The sequence below is a fragment of the Ranitomeya variabilis genome, chromosome 2 (assembly GCF_051348905.1).
Source record: "Ranitomeya variabilis isolate aRanVar5 chromosome 2, aRanVar5.hap1, whole genome shotgun sequence".
In the NCBI taxonomy this organism is placed as follows: domain Eukaryota; kingdom Metazoa; phylum Chordata; class Amphibia; order Anura; family Dendrobatidae; genus Ranitomeya; species Ranitomeya variabilis.
Genome location: NC_135233.1, coordinates 880,614,322 through 880,634,788, shown reverse-complemented (window position 1 = coordinate 880,634,788; position 20,467 = coordinate 880,614,322). Strand labels below are relative to the sequence as shown.

General features: G+C 41.5%; 1 long non-coding RNA gene across 1 annotated transcript in view; it reads left to right on the top strand.

Moving 5' to 3' along the window:
* The window catches only part of LOC143809999 (uncharacterized), an 86,407-nt gene extending 68,567 nt beyond the window's left edge, over positions 1–17,840 (top strand). The window contains exons 2-3 of the long non-coding RNA XR_013222583.1: positions 17,628–17,710; positions 17,784–17,840. This is a non-coding gene — a long non-coding RNA (uncharacterized LOC143809999). The remainder of the gene's footprint in view (positions 1–17,627; positions 17,711–17,783) is intronic.
* Positions 17,841–20,467: the final 2,627 nt, after the last annotated feature.

The following is a 20,467-nucleotide window of genomic DNA, read 5'->3' as shown; positions in this document are numbered from 1 at the left end:
CTGTATGATTCCCAGTTTTGGGACATGACAGACATTGAACATCGAAAAGAAAAATAAATTCAAAAATCATGTTTTGCCAACTTAATATATACAGTGCTGTGCAAATTAATTGGGATAAAGCATTTTTTAAGTTAAATCGTAAGTTGGTTACCAGTCAGTGATTCAAACCAGTTTTAATATATAATAAATAAATCTTGGTCAACTAGCCAGTGGAAAAAGGTAATTTTCAGTGATGAAACCCATCTTTTTGTTCAAAGGTACAGAGCAAGTGTTGTTAGAAGAAGCAAAAATGAACCATTGCGAGCCGATCATAGTCAACAAACTGTAAAACACCCTCAAAAACAGATGTTTTGGGGCTTTTTTACAGCTGATGGTACAGGGAGCTTTTTTCCTGTTGATGGTATGATGAATTCATCCAAATACATAGACATTTTAAAATGTTTTATTGTGCCATTCATGCGTAAATTTGAAGGGACATTCCAACAAGATTTGGTTCCATGCCACAATTCCAAGTGTGTGAAGAAATTCCTGGAAGAAAATAAAGTAAAAGTGCTGCACTGGCCTGGCAATTCACCAGACTTAAATCCTATAGAAAATTTGTGGAGCATTGTGAAGAGAAGTCTTGGCAAAATGGACTGTACAACAAAAGAACGCATGATAAACAGTGCCATACAAGTGTGGTTCCATGATGAAGAATTGAATAATTTATGCAAAAACTTGGTAGAATCAATGCCAAAATGCATTGAAAATCTCATATCTGCTAAAGGAGGACATATTTCTTACAAAAATTAGTATGTAACAGTGCATTATAACATTTTATTATTAAATATTCAAAAATATGTGTTTTTTTGCTTTGTCCCAATTAATTTGCACAGCATTGTATATATTGTGACAAGGTCACTTGAAAAGTACTGGAGGGGAGATATGTTTTTACTGAGGTTATTACCTTCAGTGTTATGATCCTGGATGTTTGCTACAGCATGTTGTATACTGAGGGGTTAATCGGCCATATTAAGGGCTAGGTTTTTGTGGACACCTAATCTCCACTCCAGGATGTGGACCAGAAGGTAAATAGCCAGCCTTCTGAATCAATCTGTGTTTGGTCTCTCTGGAGCATGAGAGCTCCAGAGTTGTGTTCTGTGATAAGGAAAGCTGAAGCTTGTTGTGTTTTTTCCTGAGCGCACTTTGCCATACTTTATGTTTTTGTTTTCCCTTATGCCACAAAGACCATGTTTATTTTGCAAACTAACACTAAAATACCACATCCTAGATAACAATGAATTAAATATTTCAGCTGCAAATCTTACATTACAAAGTGGAAAGTGTTGAGAACAATAAAACATAAAAATGATCAATGTAAATCAAAATTAATATCCCATTGAGGTCTAGAGTTGGAATGATGCTCAAAATGAAAGTGGAAAATCGGAAAATCAATTTACAGGCTGAACCAAATTCAGTGGAAATGCCGAGTCACGACAAGGAAATTATGCTCAGTAGTGTGTGCGGCCTCCACGTGCCTGTATGACTTCCCTACAATGCCAGGGCATGCTCTTGATGAGGCAGTGGATGCTCTCCTGAAAGATCTCCTCCCAGACCTGGATTGAAGCATCAGTCAACTCCTGGACAGTCTGCAGTGCAACTGCAGTGTTGGTGGATGGAATGAGACTTGCACCAGCGACCCCATTCCGTCGCATCTCCTCCAGTCCCTTTCCCCGGCTGTCACCTCTCACCTAACAAAAATATTCAACCTTTCCCTCACTTCCGGTATTTTTCCCTCCTCATTTAAGCATGCCATCATACATCCACTACTTAAAAAGCCCTCCCTCGATCAAAATTGTGCCGCTAATTATAGACCTGTCTCTAATCTTCCCTTCATCTCTAAACTCCTGGAACGCCTGGTCCACTCCCGTCTTACCCGCTATCTCTCAGATAATTCTCTTCTCGACCCTCTTCAATCTGGTTTCCGCTCTTTACACTCTACTGAAACTGCCCTCACTAAAGTCTCTAATGACCTACTAACAGCTAAATCTAATGGTCACTATTCCATGCTAATTCTCTTGGATCTCTCCGCAGCATTCGACACTGTGGATCATCAGCTCCTCCTCACTATGCTCCGCTCCATCGGCCTCAAGGACACCGTTCTCTCTTGGTTCTCCTCCTATCTCTCTGGCCGATCCTTCACTGTTTGTTTTGCTGGTTCCTCCTCCTCTCACCTTCCCCTTACTGTTGGGGTTCCTCAAGGATCAGTCCTAGGCCCCCTCCTCTTCTCTTTGTATACTGCCCCTATTGGACAAACAATCAGTAGATTTGGTTTCCAGTACCATCTCTATGCTGACGACACCCAATTATATACCTCTTCTCCTGTTATCACGCCGACCTTTTTAGAAAACACCAGTGATTGTCTTACCGCTGTCTCTAACATCATGTCCTCCCTCTATCTGAAACTGAACCTGTCAAAAACTGAACTCCTCGTGTTCTCTCCCTCTACAAACCTACCTTTGCCCGACATTGCCATCTCTGTGTGCGGTTCCACCATTACTCCAAAGCAACATGCCCGCTGCCTTGGAGTCATCCTTGATTCCGAGCTTTCATTCACCCCTCACATCCGATCACTGGCTCGCTCTTCTTATCTGCATCTCAAAAACATTTCCAGAATTCGCCCTTTTCTTACTTTCGACTCTGCAAAAACTCTTACTGTCTCACTTATTCATTCTCGTCTGGACTATTGTAACTCTCTACTAATTGGCCTACCTTTTACCAGACTCTCCCCGCTCCAATCTGTCCTGAATGCTGCTGCCAGGATCATATTCCTCGCCAACCGTTACACCGATGCCTCTACCTTGTGCCAGTCATTACACTGGCTACCCATCCAATCCAGAATCCAGTACAAAACTACTACCCTCATCCACAAAGCACTCCATGGCTCAGCACCACCCTACATCTCCTCTCTGGTCTCAGTCTACCAACCTACCCGTGCCCTCCGCTCTGCTAATGACCTCAGGTTAGCATCCTCAATAATCAGAACCTCCCACTCCCGTCTCCAAGACTTTACACGTGCGGCGCCGATTCTTTGGAATGCACTACCTAGGTTAATACAATTAATCCCCAATCCCCACAGTTTTAAGCGTGCACTAAAAACTCATTTGTTCAGATTGGCCTACCGCCTCAACGCATTAATCTAATTATCCCTGTGTGGCCTATTAATAAAAAACAACAACATAATCACGTTCCTCCATCATGTTCTCATACACTTTATGCAGTTAATAGCCTCTGTGTCTGTACTGTTACATACTTAGGCAGTTAACTGGTTCATGCAGCTTTATATGAACACCCGAGCCTTACACTATGGCTGGTCCAAATAACTAAAGCAATTGTTACCATCCACCTCTTGTGTCTCCCCTTTTCCTCATAGATTGTAAGCTTGCGAGCAGCAGGGCCCTCTTTCCTCCTGGTATCTGTTTTGAACTGTGATTTCTGTTATGCTGTAATGTCTGTTGTCTGTATAAGTCCCCTCTATAAGTTGTAAAGCGCTGCGGAATATGTTGGCGCTATATAAATAAAATTATTATTATTATTATTATTAATGAGACATAATGTCCCAGATGTGATTGATTGGATTCAGGTCTGGGGAACGGAGGAGCCAGTCCATAGCATCAATGCCTTCGTCACACAGGAACTGATGACACAATTCAGCCACATGTGGCCTAGCATTGTTATACATCAGAAGAAACCCAGGACCCACTGCACCTGCATATCGTCTTACAATAGGTCTGATGATATCATCCGCGTACCTACTTCCAGTCAGGGTACTTCTAGCTAGCACATGGAGGGCTGTGCGGCCCTCCAAAAAAATGGTTCCCCACACCATTACTGACCCACTGCCACACTGGTCTTGCTGGAGGATGTTCCAGGTAGCAGAAAGTTCTCCACAGTGTCTCCATATTCTGAAGTGTCTGTCACATGTGCTCATTATGAATCTGGCAATGGAGCAGGATGCAGCGAGGGAGCGCCGGGAAGGTAAGTGTAATGGTTTGTTTTTTTTAATCTTTTCTGATGGAGCTATGCATACCAGGATAAGGAAAGGATGGGACCATTCATATCATGATAAGGATGGGGCCATGCATACCAGGACTGGGATGGGGGTCAATTATAGGATGCTGAAAAGAAATTAATAAACATTGCCCTCCACGCCCATGGGGGTGGAATGCAGTGAAAATTCATTTCTCTTTAGCAGCAGGAACAGGAGTTAGCCGCAGCTGTCTGCTCCTGCCTCTGTGACCCACTGCTCCGCCGATGCTGCTCCCCACTTCCCCACCACAGCCAGAGCCGGTATGTCAGTACTATAAGACACACCCCCATTTTCCTCCACATTTTGGGAGGAAAAAAGTGCGTCTTATAGTCTGAAAAATATGGTATTTTTTATTTTCCCATAGTATTCCTGAAAATAATAAACCAATATTAACCGTCCCAAAGACCAATGTCGCCTCTCCAACAACAGGACAGGAGTGGTACTGTGCAGTGTCTATATACAGAACAGGAAAAGTGGTAATGAGCAGTGTATGTACATGTAGCGCCCCCACTGCCGCAGGGCCGAGGGGTACCCGGTACCGGGCCTCTGAGTCTCTGCTCTGGGGTTGTCACGGTGGTTAGGCCCGATCCGTGACCCTGCCGAGGGGCGCACAGTGAAAGATGAGACGGGTGTAGATGGTGGTGGTGAGGTTGTAGTGGTGCGGTGCAGTAAATAGCGAGGACACCAGGTTGCAGTCTCTTTACCTCTTTACTGAAGATCTCTGGGTCCTCAGTCCAGAAAACGGTTCACCAGGCTGCGCAAGTCCGGCCGGTCCAATGGCACCTCCAGAGTTCTCTTCACAGGTGGAAATCTGCGCCTTCCTTCTAGCGCTATGTGTTGTGGTCCTTCCCTGCTGTGCTTACGGAAAGTCCCCACAACTGTTGTGTCTGTTTCTTAAGTTCCCTCACAACTCGATTAGATGATGTTCTGCTAATCCTCCGTCCCTCCCTGTTGTTCTGGTTGGGACGGCACCCGTTTGACGGGTAGGCTCGGAGCTCTTCCGGGACCCTAGAGTCGCCCCTCTCCACAAGTTGCCCCCCAAGACTGCATAGGTGATTAAAGTTAGACAGCCCGCCTTAGACTGACTGTCCTGCCGCTGTTTGGAGTATTGCTTGAAGCTGAATGTTATGATACTCCCTCGGCGTTCCGGCCACCGGTAGTGCGCCTCAGTAGGATGTTGCTTCGGTCTTACAGCACGACTCCTACTGGTATTTCTCCTTTTGCGTGATCTCGTTTCTCATTCAGCACAATCTATCTCGCTTCTAGTCCTTCCTTGGGCACCGCCGCTACCCGGAGCAGGCACGGTCCCGTTACATTCGTTCAAGTTGCCAAGCCTCTGTCAGGATCCCGCCCCTGACAGAGACCCTACTGTATCTTCCCCTACAACACCCTCTGCCACAAGGTGTTGCCTGGTTCCAACCCAGTCAGCTTTCTGATCTAACTTCCTGCCTGACCCCCAGTTTACCCACTATGGTGGGGAGTGGCCTAGTGAATAGAACCCTTAGCTCCCCCCGGAGGCCCGACTGTGAAATGTATTGGTGTCTGTGATACCTGATCAGATGAACTCCTTCAGTGCCATCAGACGTACCATAGCTCCCCTTAGTGGCGGAGCCACAGTACTGCAACGACCAGGACTCTGGGGCGCTGCATACACAGGACAGGAGGAATGGTACTGTGCAGTGTACATATACAGGACAGGAAAAGTGGTACTGAGCAGTGTATCTATACAGGACAGGAAAAATGGTACTGAGCAGCAGGACTGCCACTAGGAATTTCGGGGGCCCCATACTGGCAAAATTTTTGGGCCCCCTTAAGACTCTGCCCAGGCTCCACCCCAGCTCCGCCTCCACCCTTCGAACCTTCCACAGTCTCACCGATCACTCTTGTAAAAACTCAACTTCTCCATCACGTCCTCATCAATCAGATATTAAGAGTTCCCATCAAACAGCAGATCACATATGTAGCCAGCATATTACCATCACATAGTGACCTATAATACCACATACAAGTGACAAATGCTGTCACACCATGACCAGACCACATATTACCACCATATAGTGACCAAATTATACCACATACGAGGAACAAATACTCCCACACCATGACCAGACCACATATTACCACCACATAGTAACTGAATACTACAATACTGATCATAAATTAAAAAAACACAATACTGAGTGACATTATACACAGGAACACTGTATTAACTGTCAGTGTACAGGTAATACAGTGATCACCAGTGACATTATACACAGAAGCTCTGTACATAGTATACAGTATCAGTGTACAGGTAATACAGTGATCACCGGTGACATTATACACGGGAGCTCTGTATATATTGTACAGGCAATACAGTGATCACCAGTAACATTACACAAAGGACCTCTGTATACAGTGTCAGTGTACAGATAATATAGTGATCACTGGTGACATTATACACAGGAACTCTGTACATAGTAAACAGTGTATAGTGTCAGTGTACAGGTAACACACTGACTCACCAGTGACATCTGTAGCTGAAGCCCTTCATCTTTGCTTTTCTTTTTCATGCAGCGCAGACCGCCATCACTTCTTCCAGGACTCATCTCTGCATAAAATACCACAGTTACCTAGAGCACGGCTTCCAGAGCACATTCCCCTCTTTTTTCCCTTTCTTCTACAGTGCACATCTGAATACAGATATGCACAAATCATTAATACATAATTGGTTATTATGCAACCCACCATTCCAAATATAAATTATAATCCGCCACTGAGCCCCTTAAAGCTATACATAGCCACTTTCCCCACCTTATAAATATATAAATTAATTAGCATCGGTACTCTTTCCCCCAATTCATTACCAGTCACTGCATATGTGACACCCCAGGGTCCTTGTTGTCACAGTGGCATTGCTTTCCTCACAGGGAGAGTGGTGTCACGCTTGGAAGTGAAGGATGATCATCTTTATCAGGTAAATCAGGTAATCACAAGCATACATGTTCACACTCCACGCCAGAAGGGGGAGCTCTTCTTCAGGGGACTTCTATATATATATATATATATATATATATATATATATATATATATTCTGGTCTGGAGGGAAAGTCAGTCAGTTCCTGTCAGAGAGACAGAGAGGAGAGAGAGCAGTCAGAAGGACTTAAGGGACCGTGCAGCCAGAGGTGCTGCAGCTCCTGGAGAAAGAGAACACAGAGAAAAGAACACATTGTAGAGAGCATGCAGGAGAGCAAAGCACATGAGAGTGACAACTGGGGAGAATAGCTGCGACTGGGCTACCTGCCTACAGAGCGCAGATTCCAGTAGCCGGAAGACCGAGGTCCAATGATTATTGTGTTTTCTGGCAGAGATTTCTTACATGTAAGTTTTTAGAGTGGAGAAAACGTTTTGCATGCATGACTTTTTTTTCTCTCTCCATTCTAAAATAAGAGAACCAAGACAAACTCCGTAATAATCACTGAATCCCTCTGCTTCCATTTGCTAAACAGGCTGCCAGTCACCTAATGAGAAAAATGCTTGTTCGTTGAGTGATCAATGCTTAAAAATAATCATTCTCAGGAGCCCATCTTCCTATGTAAACATCAATGTTTTTTTTATTCATTTGGACACTAATGTCCTGATGAGAACAATGGCTACCTCTGCGCACAGAACGATCTTTTACTGATCGATTTGCTCATGGGAAGTACGCTGTGCCTGTCTACACAAGATATAAAATGAATGTTGATTGGCAGCCGGTTAGCCCTGCATATCGTACAGTGTAAACCCACCTTACTTTGCGGCTGATATTATGATCTCACCTTGGTGGAGCTTGTACATTTAAAAAACACAAAGAAGTTATCAGAGTTGCTGCTCCTCTGAGCCATAGACTGTAATGGTCAGACATAGTACACCTATACTTATGTTTGACTTTCTCTATGCTGTGTGTACATGTCTGTTAAAAAATAGAGTAAAGCAGGGTATATATCACACACTTAAAAAAACAACATATATTTGGCATAAGGATGGTTGAACATAAGCATATCTATACTACATGAGTTTATTATATTCTTTAGCTTTGAATATGTTTTTTGTGTTAGTTTCTCACGTATTCAGTTGGCTGATACCAAGATTGTAATGTAGAGAATCCTTTATTCTAAATTCATACCGTGTATTTATATGTATCAGGTTGCCTACAAACAAGGGTATATACTATATATAAATTATATGCTGCATTATGAGGAATTTTTTGTGTATTTTGTTTTACAATGGTGGTGACTACAATTTTCTTTTGTGTTTATTACACCTTAAAGTTGTTGTCCGGGACATTTATAGGTTTTCACAATGACTCCAACATGTGGAATCGTAAGTGTGTAATATACTGTTAAGATACTGTTATTTTCATATTCTCCATGTTCGTCTCATGACTGCCCCACATACAATGTACACACAGCCAAACGTGCCAGCTGCTTTTGTTCCTGCTTTTTACAATGGTCTCAATTGAGAGAAGCAGAAGAGAAAGAGGATGGCATGTGATCATAAGCATGCAAACCGTATATATCAAGCAGTCATGTGATGAGCGCAGTATGAAAACAACAGTATTCTAACAGCTTTCTAACATAACATCAGAATATATTTTGGGGGTAAAAATTAAATTTCCAAGAGTATTTAAAATAACAAAAAAGTAGCGTGTAAAAGGGGCGCATTAAATACATTTAGTCAAGTATTCACAATTTTTGTCAATGGAACGTGTTGTTTGGAAGTCCACCCCCTCCTCATGTCATTACATCGCACTCACTCTGCAAAGCTGTGTAGAGCTTCATAATCATAACACACGCGGCAGATACTGAAGTAACTGGGGAATGAGGAGAGGTGAGTATTTTTTTTTAAATCAGTAAGTACATTGTGGGTCCATTATACTATTTGCAGGGCTATGTGGGGGGCCTTTATTCTGTTTGGAGAGCTAAGTGTGGGCCATTATACTATTTAGAGGGCTATGTGGGGGCCATTATGTGTTGTGTTATTTCTTGATGAATTTTGATATCCACATAACCCCATGAACAGAGTAAAAAAGAGGACCTTTTCCGAGGTCAAAATTAGCCAGTTTTTGTTCTTATTTTATTCTTGCTGCTCCTCTGAGTATTACTTTGTTTTATTACCGTATATACTCGAGTATAAGCCGACCCGAGTATAAGCCGACTCCCCTAATTTTGCCACAAAAAACTGGGAAAACTTATTGACTTGAGTATAAGCCTAGGGTGGGAAATGCAGCAGCTACCGGTAAATTTCAAAAATAAAAATAGATATATAAATGCGCCATACAATTCATTATTGCCCCATAGATGCTCCATACAATTCATTATTGCCCCATAGATGCTCCATACAATTCATTATTGCCCCATAGATGCTCCATACAATTCATTATTGCCCCATAGATGTCCATACAATTCATTATTGCCAAATAGATGCTCCATACAATTCATTATTGCCCCATAGATGCTCCATACAATTCATTATTGTCCCATAGATGCTCCATACAATTCATTATTGCCCCATAGATGCTCCATACAATTCATTATTGCCCCATAGATGCTCCATACAATTCATTATTGCCCCATAGATGCTCCATACAATTCATTATTGCCCCATAGATGCTCCATACAATTCATTATTGCCCCATAGATGTCCATACAATTCATTATTGCCAAATAGATGCTCCATACAATTCATTATTGCCCCATAGATGCTCCATACAATTCATTATTGTCCCATAGATGCTCCATACAATTCATTATTGCCCCATAGATGCTCCATACAATTCATTATTGCCCCATAGATGCTCCATACAATTCATTATTGCCCCATAGATGCTCCATACAATTCATTATTGCCCCATAGATGCTCCAAATAAAACTGTGCCACATTTAATGCTGCTGCTGTAATAAAAAAAAAAGTGACATACTCACCTCTCTTGCTGCCTGCTGCTCCTCGGCGTCCCGTCTCTCCGCACTGACTGTTCAGGCAGAGGGTGGCGCGCACACTAGTACGTCATCGCGCCCTCTGACCTCAACAGTCACAGCAAGAGGACGGGAAGACAGAACGGCGCCCGGCGTGTGGAACGAGGGAAGGTAAATATGAAATACTTACCTGCTCCGGCGCGGTCCCTGGCTCCTTCTCCTGGACAGATGGTCTCCGGGCACGGCAGCTTCTAACTCTGTCAGTGGTCACTAGTACCGCTCATTACAAGGAATGAATATGCGGCTCCACCCCTATGGGGTGGAGTCCATATTCATTACTTTAATGAGCGGTACCATGTGACCGCTGAACAGAGGAAGAGCTGCGGCACCCGAAGACCGTGGGACATGCGGGGACCACGTCAGGAACACCAGGAGTAGGTGAGTATGTGACAGCCTCTCTCCCCCTCACCCGCCGCCGACCATGACTCGAGTATAACCCGCGAGGGGCACTTTCAGCCCCAAAATTTGGGCTGAAAATCTCAGCTTATACTCGAGTATATACGGTATATATATAAAAAAAATCTGCTATACAGTTTCAGAACTATGTGGCCTTTTATTTAGTGCACATGATATGTAAATGTTATGGTCTTTACCAATGGGGCGTTACTGAAGGGTAAATCAGTGGATCATCCTATGAGCAACACCCCCTTGGTACAGACCATTACAATTATCATGTTGGATGTACTAAATATAAAGGCCTATATCTCTGGAACCATATGACAGATTTTAAATAAGAAAAGAGCTTAATATTCAGTGAAGCATCAGACACAAAATTGGAGCAAAATATGGTCACTTTTAACATACATGCGCTGAAAACAACACCCTGCCTAAAGTGAAGCATGGCGGTGATTCAGTGCTGCTTTACTCCTTCTGACATTGGAAAAGACCATATACAGTTTCCTATTTTAGTAATGCAGATGTAATACCGCTGATCTGTGTGGCATCTGATTTTTTTTTTCTGCACACAACCATGAATAGGTGAGTATCATCCAAAATATAAAAGAGACTAGTCCATGCTGCAATTTTTTCCACAAGGAAATTCCATGTAAAAAAAATGGTCATCAGAACAACTTTATCGGTCTGTGAGTTGTCTTTTTTTTCTGTAAACACTGAGGATCAAACATACGCTCACGTGAACTTAGCAATATAAGAAGCAATACTGTTTTTTATATTTTTTGGGAATTGCAAATAATACAGCCCTTTCAAATATTTAAAGTGGTTTCAAAATGAAGCTTTACATAGGAAATGTGTAATGTGTATTCTAGTGAACATTTCAGAGAATGTAATAAACATTTCAGAGAATGTTTTTGGTTGTTCATTTACACATATATCGTTAAAACTTTTTGTTTTAGGTTCTCTGAACCATGTATGAATAGAAAATCTCTGAAGCAGCTGAGTGATTATCTGTTATGGGTAAAAGAGTGGAAAATCATTGTCTTGTTGAAGCCCTGGTAATTAGGCCTAGTGGCAGCTTTTCCAAGTCTTAAGTGTGGTTCATTCTTGGCTAATCAAGCATAGGTCTGAGATGCCCCTAATTTACAGGGATGGCCTTGGCTTTCTTTTATAAAAATAATGATTAGTATTCACCTTTCCTCTAACAATAGAACACACTAGTGACATGATTTGGAGGCCAAAACTGCAATGACCTGCTCCATTTGCCATAGCTTCACGTAACTGGATGTACATAATCCTATAAATCTATTATATATATATATATATATATATATATATATATATATATATATATATATATATATATATTTATTTATTTAATTGTTCTTTATGATATCTTGATAGTAATTGGTCTTATCATTTAAAAAAATTAATTCAATTAAAAATGTAGTTAAAAAAGGGAATGGTTCATAAAGAAAGATTCTGCCTCAATCTCAAAATGCATGTGCACCATCTTTACTATTTGTTTATTTGTTTTATTGCTGAGTACTCTTTACTCTTATTTCATTATAAAAAAGCACACATGTAGTGGCGCAGATTAGATAGCCTACTAATATAGCTAAAAGTCACATTTTTCTAGGTTTCTCTTCATATCTACATTGGCTGCTTCAAATCCGACTGTTCCCATTATAGTCAGTGGTGTCTGTGAGACTCAGCTGGTGTCCAGAGGTGCAGCACTTTTATTAGTTTTGTTGTTCTGCTTCTATGATCTAGAACAACTGAATTAAAAAGTTTGAATGTAAACAAAGCCAATAAAGAATAAAGAACATAAAGAATAGAGGATAAACAATAGAACATTTGATATGTCATAAATGAATAGTCTGTGGGGGATCATGACTGGACAGGAGAATGGGGGTGTTGGTCAAAACTTAAAAATGTAAAAACACGCTTGCAAAAAATTATCGAAATACAGTATAGGTTTTCCAAGAGAAATTTTTATGAAGATCACTCCTGATCAGAGGTGCACATAAAATTCATGGAGTTCCATAGAAATTTTTTTTATTTGGCCACCTTCTAAAAAAATATACATATACTTTTGGCATAGTAGGGAGGGTCATATTTCCAAACTGGAGGGAGACATGTATTGCGGCGCATACAAAATTATTATTTCACTATTGAAACCCCTTAGAGTTCTTACCCAGGAAACTCCTTTCATGGGCATTATAGTATTTGATGCTCTCAAAAATGCCTCTACCCACACCAGAGTATAATAACACCACACCTGTCAGTATGATGTCCCCATTCAATATGATGCTCCCAAAGCCCTTAATCAGTATGATACCCCCTCACAGTATCATTATCTCTGAAACCCCCACACAGTATGAAGGCCCCACAGTATGATGCTCCCGCATCCCCTGAGTATGATGTTCTCACAGCCCCCCACCTCACACAGTATCATGTTGTCCACAGCTCGCTGCACAGTATGATTGACCTTCAGTATAATGCTACCACAGCCCCTCAGTATGATGCTCCCATAGCCCCCACTCAGTATGATGGCCCCACTCAGTATGATGCCCCCACAGCCATCACTCAGAATGATAACTCCACAGAGTATGATTGCCCCTTAGTATGAATTCCCATAGCCCCCACTCAGTATGATCACCCCCTCAGTATGATAACAATACCCCCTCACAGCCACACAGTATCATGATGATCACAGCACCCTGCAAACTCTGATTTCCCCTAAATAAGATGCTTCCTCTACCCCTTACTCAGTGTGATTCTCCCTCACAGTCTGTCGCCCCATTCAGTATGATGGCCCTCAATGCCAGCTCAACACTCATTATGATGGCCTCAAATGCCAACCCTCCCACTTAGCATCTCAGCATGACACTGCCCAATTCCAATCCCTTACTCTGTATGATGGCCCCTACAGCCTGCCCCCACTCAGTATGATAGCCTCCCAACCCCCACTCAAATTGAGTCAGTATGGTGGACTCACAGCTCCCCACTCAGAATGATATCCTCTAGTGCCCCATTCATTATGATATCCCCACAGTATGAGAGTCCTCACAGCTACTGACATAAAAAAATTAATCTTACTTATCTCGCCCCGTTACTCCAGTATACTGCTCCGGTCTGTGCACTGTGAGTGCTGAGGCTTCGCCCTAAATGCAACATATAGTGATGTCATAGCGCCTGCAGTGGAAGTCTCAGACTAACAGGAGCATGCTGAATGGTGGATCAGAGAGCCTTTGGTCTTTGGCTCCCTGATTCTATTCACCGGTATCCGCTTTAACAGTATGAGCACTATAACGGCCGACTACCAGGCTGCATTGGGTGTTACACCACTGCTCCTGATCAAAAGTTTTCTCTGAAGGATTTTTTATTTTGTTATATCAATGTATATTGGATATTTTCTTTGAGATGACCGCTGCTCTATATGGCTAGAAAAAAGCAACACACTTATTATAGTTTGCTGCATTTTGAAGGGGAAAAAAAGCACAAAAAAATCCATATTGACTTCCAGCAAACACCCAACTATAGTGAAAAAATAGCAAAAAGGAAAAATTGTACAATGATGCAATTTTGTCCTACAAATGCGCTGTGTGCAATTCCAAAACCCAAGCATTTGATCGTTGATGGTGTTGTATGTCATTATGTCAAAAATATCATGAAACCTGCAACTTTTAAAACATGATATAACCAAGGTCAGCTATTATATTGACCAAATATCAACCCCCCAAAAATGACTCAACCAATAACCTTTATTTTCTTCAATAATATGTTTGTGGATGATATTCTGCAACTCCTCAATACAAATGAAGACACAAAAATTAGTGAATAAAGAAAATTCAAATTTCTGGCATTTTGATTCATTTTTCTCACCACAAAAGTCATCGTTTCGCTGATTAATAGTTTATGTTTTGATAAATTGGACTTTTATGAATGCAGTGACACCAAATCTATTTATTTTTTTAATTTTGTAATTTCTTTATTTTCAATAGGGGAAAGTAATTCTACTTACCATAGTATAGTAATATACTATTGCAGTATATAATGAAAATCTCTGTCTCATTTCAACCTCAGCATATACAGTAGCTCAGCATCAGAGGAGTACCAAGATGGTGTTGACGGGGATCTCCTGCTGCCATAGTTTCCAATCGGCACCTTGACGGGAGCCCGCAATCACGAGCAGCCGCATATGATCCATTTAAATACCGATGTCAGTGGTTGACAACTGTATTTAAATGGTTAACAGCTGTGGCCGGAGCCCATCATTGACCACCCTTAAACTGTTATAGACTATATTGCCATTCATAGTCCCATATTTTCACTTTGACAAACATAATTTATATGTATGTATTTATTTATATTGCTTCTGCTGTATTTTGCTTTCTTTAATTCTTTGACCAATTAGGTTTAAATAGTTTTGTATACTGTTTTTTGTCTCTTTGTTTTAATCCCAGTCTGAGGAAGGTCTGAGTTTAAAGACCGAAGTGTCACAACACAAGACATTGGGATTATCTATCTTTAATAAACTTATTGCAACAAAAAGTAGAGTGCCAGGATTTTTTGATGTCTTAAGAATCAGGAGCGGTATCCTTCTCTATGCACCTTTAGAACAGAGTGACGTGTATCTCATCCTTGTCCGTAAGAGACAGATGCCAGCTATGCAATACAGTCGGTATCTGCTGTGTTGGGAAAGAGCTAATTTTCTGAGCCTCCTCCACACGTGATCACCCCCAAAACCACATACATGTACGTGATATTGCTTTAAAAACCTAAAGAAGAAAAAACATGGCAGACTTGCTTCTTTCTTTATACACCCTCCAAAAAAAAAGGTTTATAATAATTTATATACACCCCAAAATGTTTCTATTAAAAAATGCGGCTCATCCTATAAAAGAAACACAGTTACATGGATGGAAAAATAAAGTTGTGGATCTTGAAATACAAACAGAGCATTTTTTTTCCATGATATATAGTTTTATTCTGCCAAAGTAGTAAAACATTATACCCTGATATAAAAGTCTGCTAAAATACTGAGTAAAATCATTCGTTTTAGCAAGTTGCACTTTTGCCTTCCCTATACTTGCCCTCTTTGACCCAGAAGCATTAGATTTCAAAGACATTCAGCAAAAGACTAAATCTTCTTTTATTGATTTTCTTGGTCTTTGTTGAAAACTAGGATGCGCTTTCTATGTAATGACCAAACACGTCTTCACTTGACCTATAAATGCATTACAAACGTTCTTGGGTGCATAGATTTACATTTTGGAGCCAATTAGGGAAAAATGAAACACCATACACATGAATGGATTAAAGCTATCAGTTCAATGTTATGATAGTGGGGTATTTCAGTACTGGGGCTTACATTTAATACCACATCTACAAACTCTACTATGAGTGTGATTATTTTACAGCGGTAAGCAGAGATAAATGATTTCTGGTGTGGCGGTGAAAGTAAATACTTTTCCCTATGTTACTTCAGTAGCTGCCAGGAGTCTTGCACTGGGAATAGCTAAAAGGCCATAATGTTTGGGAGACCCTTCAGTCGGCTTAGTTAGCTGGTGGGTGTAATCCTACCCAGGCTTAGTGGAGTTGTGTTGAGTGACAGAGTTCAGCTAGTGAAAAAAGAAGATCTTCCTTTAAGACTAAACAAGCAAAGAATGGCTGGCTGCCTCCTCTGCCTGCGGGTGCTCATTACCTGATACCTAAATCCTTTTTATCATAGTGTTAAAAGATAAACAAGGGCTTGTGGAAAGGTTTGTGCTTCGGGGCTGAAGTGCTGACTGAGGGCAGGAGGTCAGCTATAAGCCAGGTGAGCACGTGTAGACTCTTCTGCTTCCATCTACCTGCGAAAGCATCTAGAGGTCTACTGGAAGTGATTTGTGTTGAGGGCTTTTCCCCTTTCCTGCATAGAAGGAAGAATTTGAACTCCCATGCCACTCATTTGAACCTGCTACTGATATGCCACTCGTTTTCAGGCATACCATACGTTCAGTGGCACAAGGACCTTGCAAGAATATGGTCGATTAGCTTGCTAAAATCTTTCTCCAATAACTATTGATGTATACTTATTGCAATTATACCATAGATATTAAAAAACAGTGTAGACATACTGCACTTATTTATAAGGCTGAATTCACACTAGAATTTTGTCTTTCTGTTCTGTTATGTATGCAAATTGCCTCTTCAGAGAGGGAGAGAACTTGAACTCTAATGACACCTATTGGATATAGCAATCCAACTTGCCACATCACTTAGGATAACACCCAAACCAAAATCTCAATTTGCAGACACAGTGTTTCGGGGTGCCACCCCTCGTCAGTGCAAAGTATGTGATCTGATTTGGCTGTATGAGATTCTGTTTTGGCTTTTATCCTAAGTCATATGGCAAGGTTCGTTAAAGAAGCACTACCATCAAAGTTTTTATCCTCTCAATATATTGCAGTCATCATATTACATAGCACTGTGTACTTACAATTGCTCATTTTGACTTTCTAGACAGTAAATTCTTCTTTTATTTATCATTCCCCTCTTCAACTGTGGACTCAGCTGCTCCCTCCTCCCCGTCAGGGACTTTTGCAGTGACTCATTACTAATACGGAGAAAATTGACCTCCTGTTTCTACATAGAGCTTAGAAGGATTCAGCTAGTCAGTTTTTAGTCATGTGTTGTCATAGAAGTAATAGAAAAGAGAAGAATTAGCTGGGTAGAAGGGCAAAATGAGCAACTGTAAGTACACAGTGCTGTATAATATGATGATTACAATATATTAAAAGGATTTAAATTTTGATGCGAGTGCTTCTCTAAAGAGTAGATATTGACTTTTAGGATTGCTACTTCCAATAGGTAGCACTCAGCTTCAAGTCCTCTTCCTCTCTGAAGAAGAAATTTGTATATGTAATTTCCCGGGGGAGCATTGCATGGCTTATAAGGCTCCTTACACTGGCATGCCAGGCATGTAACGCTACACAAGTAGAAATGCTACCACTTAGATCCCTGTTCTGTTATAGGAGCACAGAGACACAATTGCAAAGGACAGATCAGTCTAGTGACACACACTAACGGCACAAGACCAGTGCAACGGATTATAATTGGGTCTGTTTAATTTTTGTTCAGAGGTCCATCATTGTAACAGAATCTTCTGCTTTCTCTTCTTGTAGAAATGACGGGTTTCTGCTCCAAGAGATACATTGTCACTTCCAAGGGCCACTTCCATTGATACTTCCAAGGGCCACAATAAATCGTAAGGGGGTATTATCTTTTGAGAATTTTTTAGCTTATCAAAAGTACATGACATTCATTTCTAAGAGTTGCAGGTTCTACCAGGACTCCCACAGATCTGGAGAATAGAGGTGCTCCAATCAATACGCTAGAGAGAAGAAGACCCTGAACACATTGAAAATGCTCCATTGAAGGCTATGGGTGTTCTAGCAGTTGGCTGCATTTCACACTTCCATCAGAATAGAATAGTGAGAGTTGGGTGCATACGCAGCCACTACAGTTAGGCAGCATTCAGGTGGGTGTATTTCACAGTCCATTTACAGAACGTAATGACCAGAATGCCCTTGTGTCCATAAAGTTGTAAGTTAAGAGACTCAGGAAGGTTGGAAGACCCAAGATCCATTGTGGCTTGTGTATAGACCATTAAACACGCCGGTGTGAAACTGGCTTTATTTATATATACCTTTCTGTACAAGGGTCAAAGAATCCTAATCTCTTGATGTTTTTTGGGACCCAGATATGGTTACACAGTGCTTCATCTGTGCTTGCCCATCCCTGCTCCTGAGCGGTGTGCTACTCTTCTTCCCTCTGACGTGGTAACTACAGTATATACAAAAGAAAACCAAAGACAGAAACATAATGATTGAATACCCTGCAGTAAACAAATAAATAGCATAGTGCATGAAAATAATATAGGGCACTTAGTTAACATGTTTTTTTATTTAAAAAAATGCCAAAGCCATTCCACCACATCATGGTGACCCTAACTGGGACAGTCAGATCTCTAATATTAAAATCCTTACCGCTTGTCAAGTGACATGCATGTGGATAAGGGCTGAGAAGGACTGGGCCCAGCAAGTAGACACACAGCCATGGGGAACTAAATCAATATAATGCTCAGCTCAAAGAAAAGGCAGCATATACAGAAGGATGGGTACTGCACAAAATGGCATAGAAGGTCCCCCTCATCGCAGATTGTATGCCCCTGTAGTATAGCCACCTAATAAAGGCTCTGATGCAAATTTGAGCATAGGTAAAGACATTTAGATCATTTAGAAAGAACATCTGCAACGAGAAAGCAAATTGGGTAATGAATTTACATGATAAAATATTTACTGCAGCATTAAAATCTTTTCAATATACTAATCCCAATAATGTGTCGACAAATCTTTTCTTTCCTACTAGTCCACAAGCAGCAAGGCTCAACTTGCTATTGAAAAAGATTGAGACTGCTCGTCCTGTTTATTTGCAGAGTATCAGCATGACCTGGCACAACGTTTCAAGGCTTCCACGAGCACCTGACATCCCAATAACATTGTGCCAACTTGTAATGATACTCTGCACTTAAGCTTTGATCTTCCAAGCTCGCAGTCTGATTTTAAATATGCTACATTAAAAGACACAGGCAAAAAGGATTCTACCTTATCTGATACCCAATAATCAGATAATGTATAATAAAGATTACCAATATCGAGTCCCCCACATACTCAGAATCTCCACATCTGCATATTACAGCAGTCTGAGATGATAGATTATACATTTCATCTCTTAAAATCATAATTCTTGTTAATCGCTTACTGTATAGATTGGAGAACCCCGTCGATTAGGATTATTGACTCTTGTGTTAGGGTACTGTCACACAGTACCATTTTGATCGCTACGACGGTACGATTCATGACGTTCTAGCGATATCGTTACGATATCGCAGTGTCTGACACGCAGCAGCGATCAGGGATCCTGCTGAGAATCGTACGTCGTAGCAGATCGTGTGGAACTTTCTTTCGTCGCTTGATCACCCGCTGACATCGCTGGATCGTTGTGTGTGACAGCGATCCAGCGATGTGTTCGCTTGTAACCAGGGTAAACATCGGGTAACTAAGCGCAGGGCCGCGCTTAGTAACCCGATGTTTACCGTGGTTACCAGCGTAAACGTAAAAAAAACAAACAGTACATACTCACATTCCGGTGTCAGTCCTCCAGCGTCTCAGCTTCTCTCCACTGTGTGAGCGTCTGCCAGCCGGAAAGCGAGCACAGCGGTGACGTCTGACGTCACCGCTGTGCTTGCCGGCTATGGCGCTTACACAGTGGAGAGAAGCAGAACGCCGGGGACAGACACCGGAATGTAAGTATGTACTGTTTGTTTTTTTTATTACTTTTACGCTGGTAACCACGGTAAACATCGGGTTACTAAGCGCGGCCCTGCGCTTAGTTACCCGATGTTTACCCTGGTTACCGGGGACTTCGGCATCGCTCCAGCGCCGTGATTGCAACGTGTGACCGCAGTCTACGACGCTGGAGCGATATTCATACGATCGCTGCGACGTCACGGATCGTGCCGTCGTAGCGATCAAAATGGTACTGTGTGACAGTACCCTTAGACTTTGGTGGCCTCGGGACGGGGTTTTGGAACATGGTTTAGTTGTGAAAGGTGGAAAGTAATTTGCCACAAGGAGGAGATAACAAATTATCAGTTGTCAGTGAAATGTTATCTGTGGTTGTCATCACTCCTGTCATCAGTTCTTAAGTGAACCTTTCATCCAGCAAGCGAAAATTCTATAAAAAGGTATTTATTTCCTAAAAATCTCATTTGCTATAGTATGATCAGTGAACAGCAGGGATGTAGTTACCATAGCGTTTCTAGTGGAATTAAAACGTGGGATCAGATTGTTTGAGAAATGCCCTCATTGTCCTTTTCCTTTCTCCTAAATTGTTCTTCCTGTGGACTTATTTTCACCATTAGTAAACAGTCCTTTAGAAAGAACCCATCCACAATCCTGCC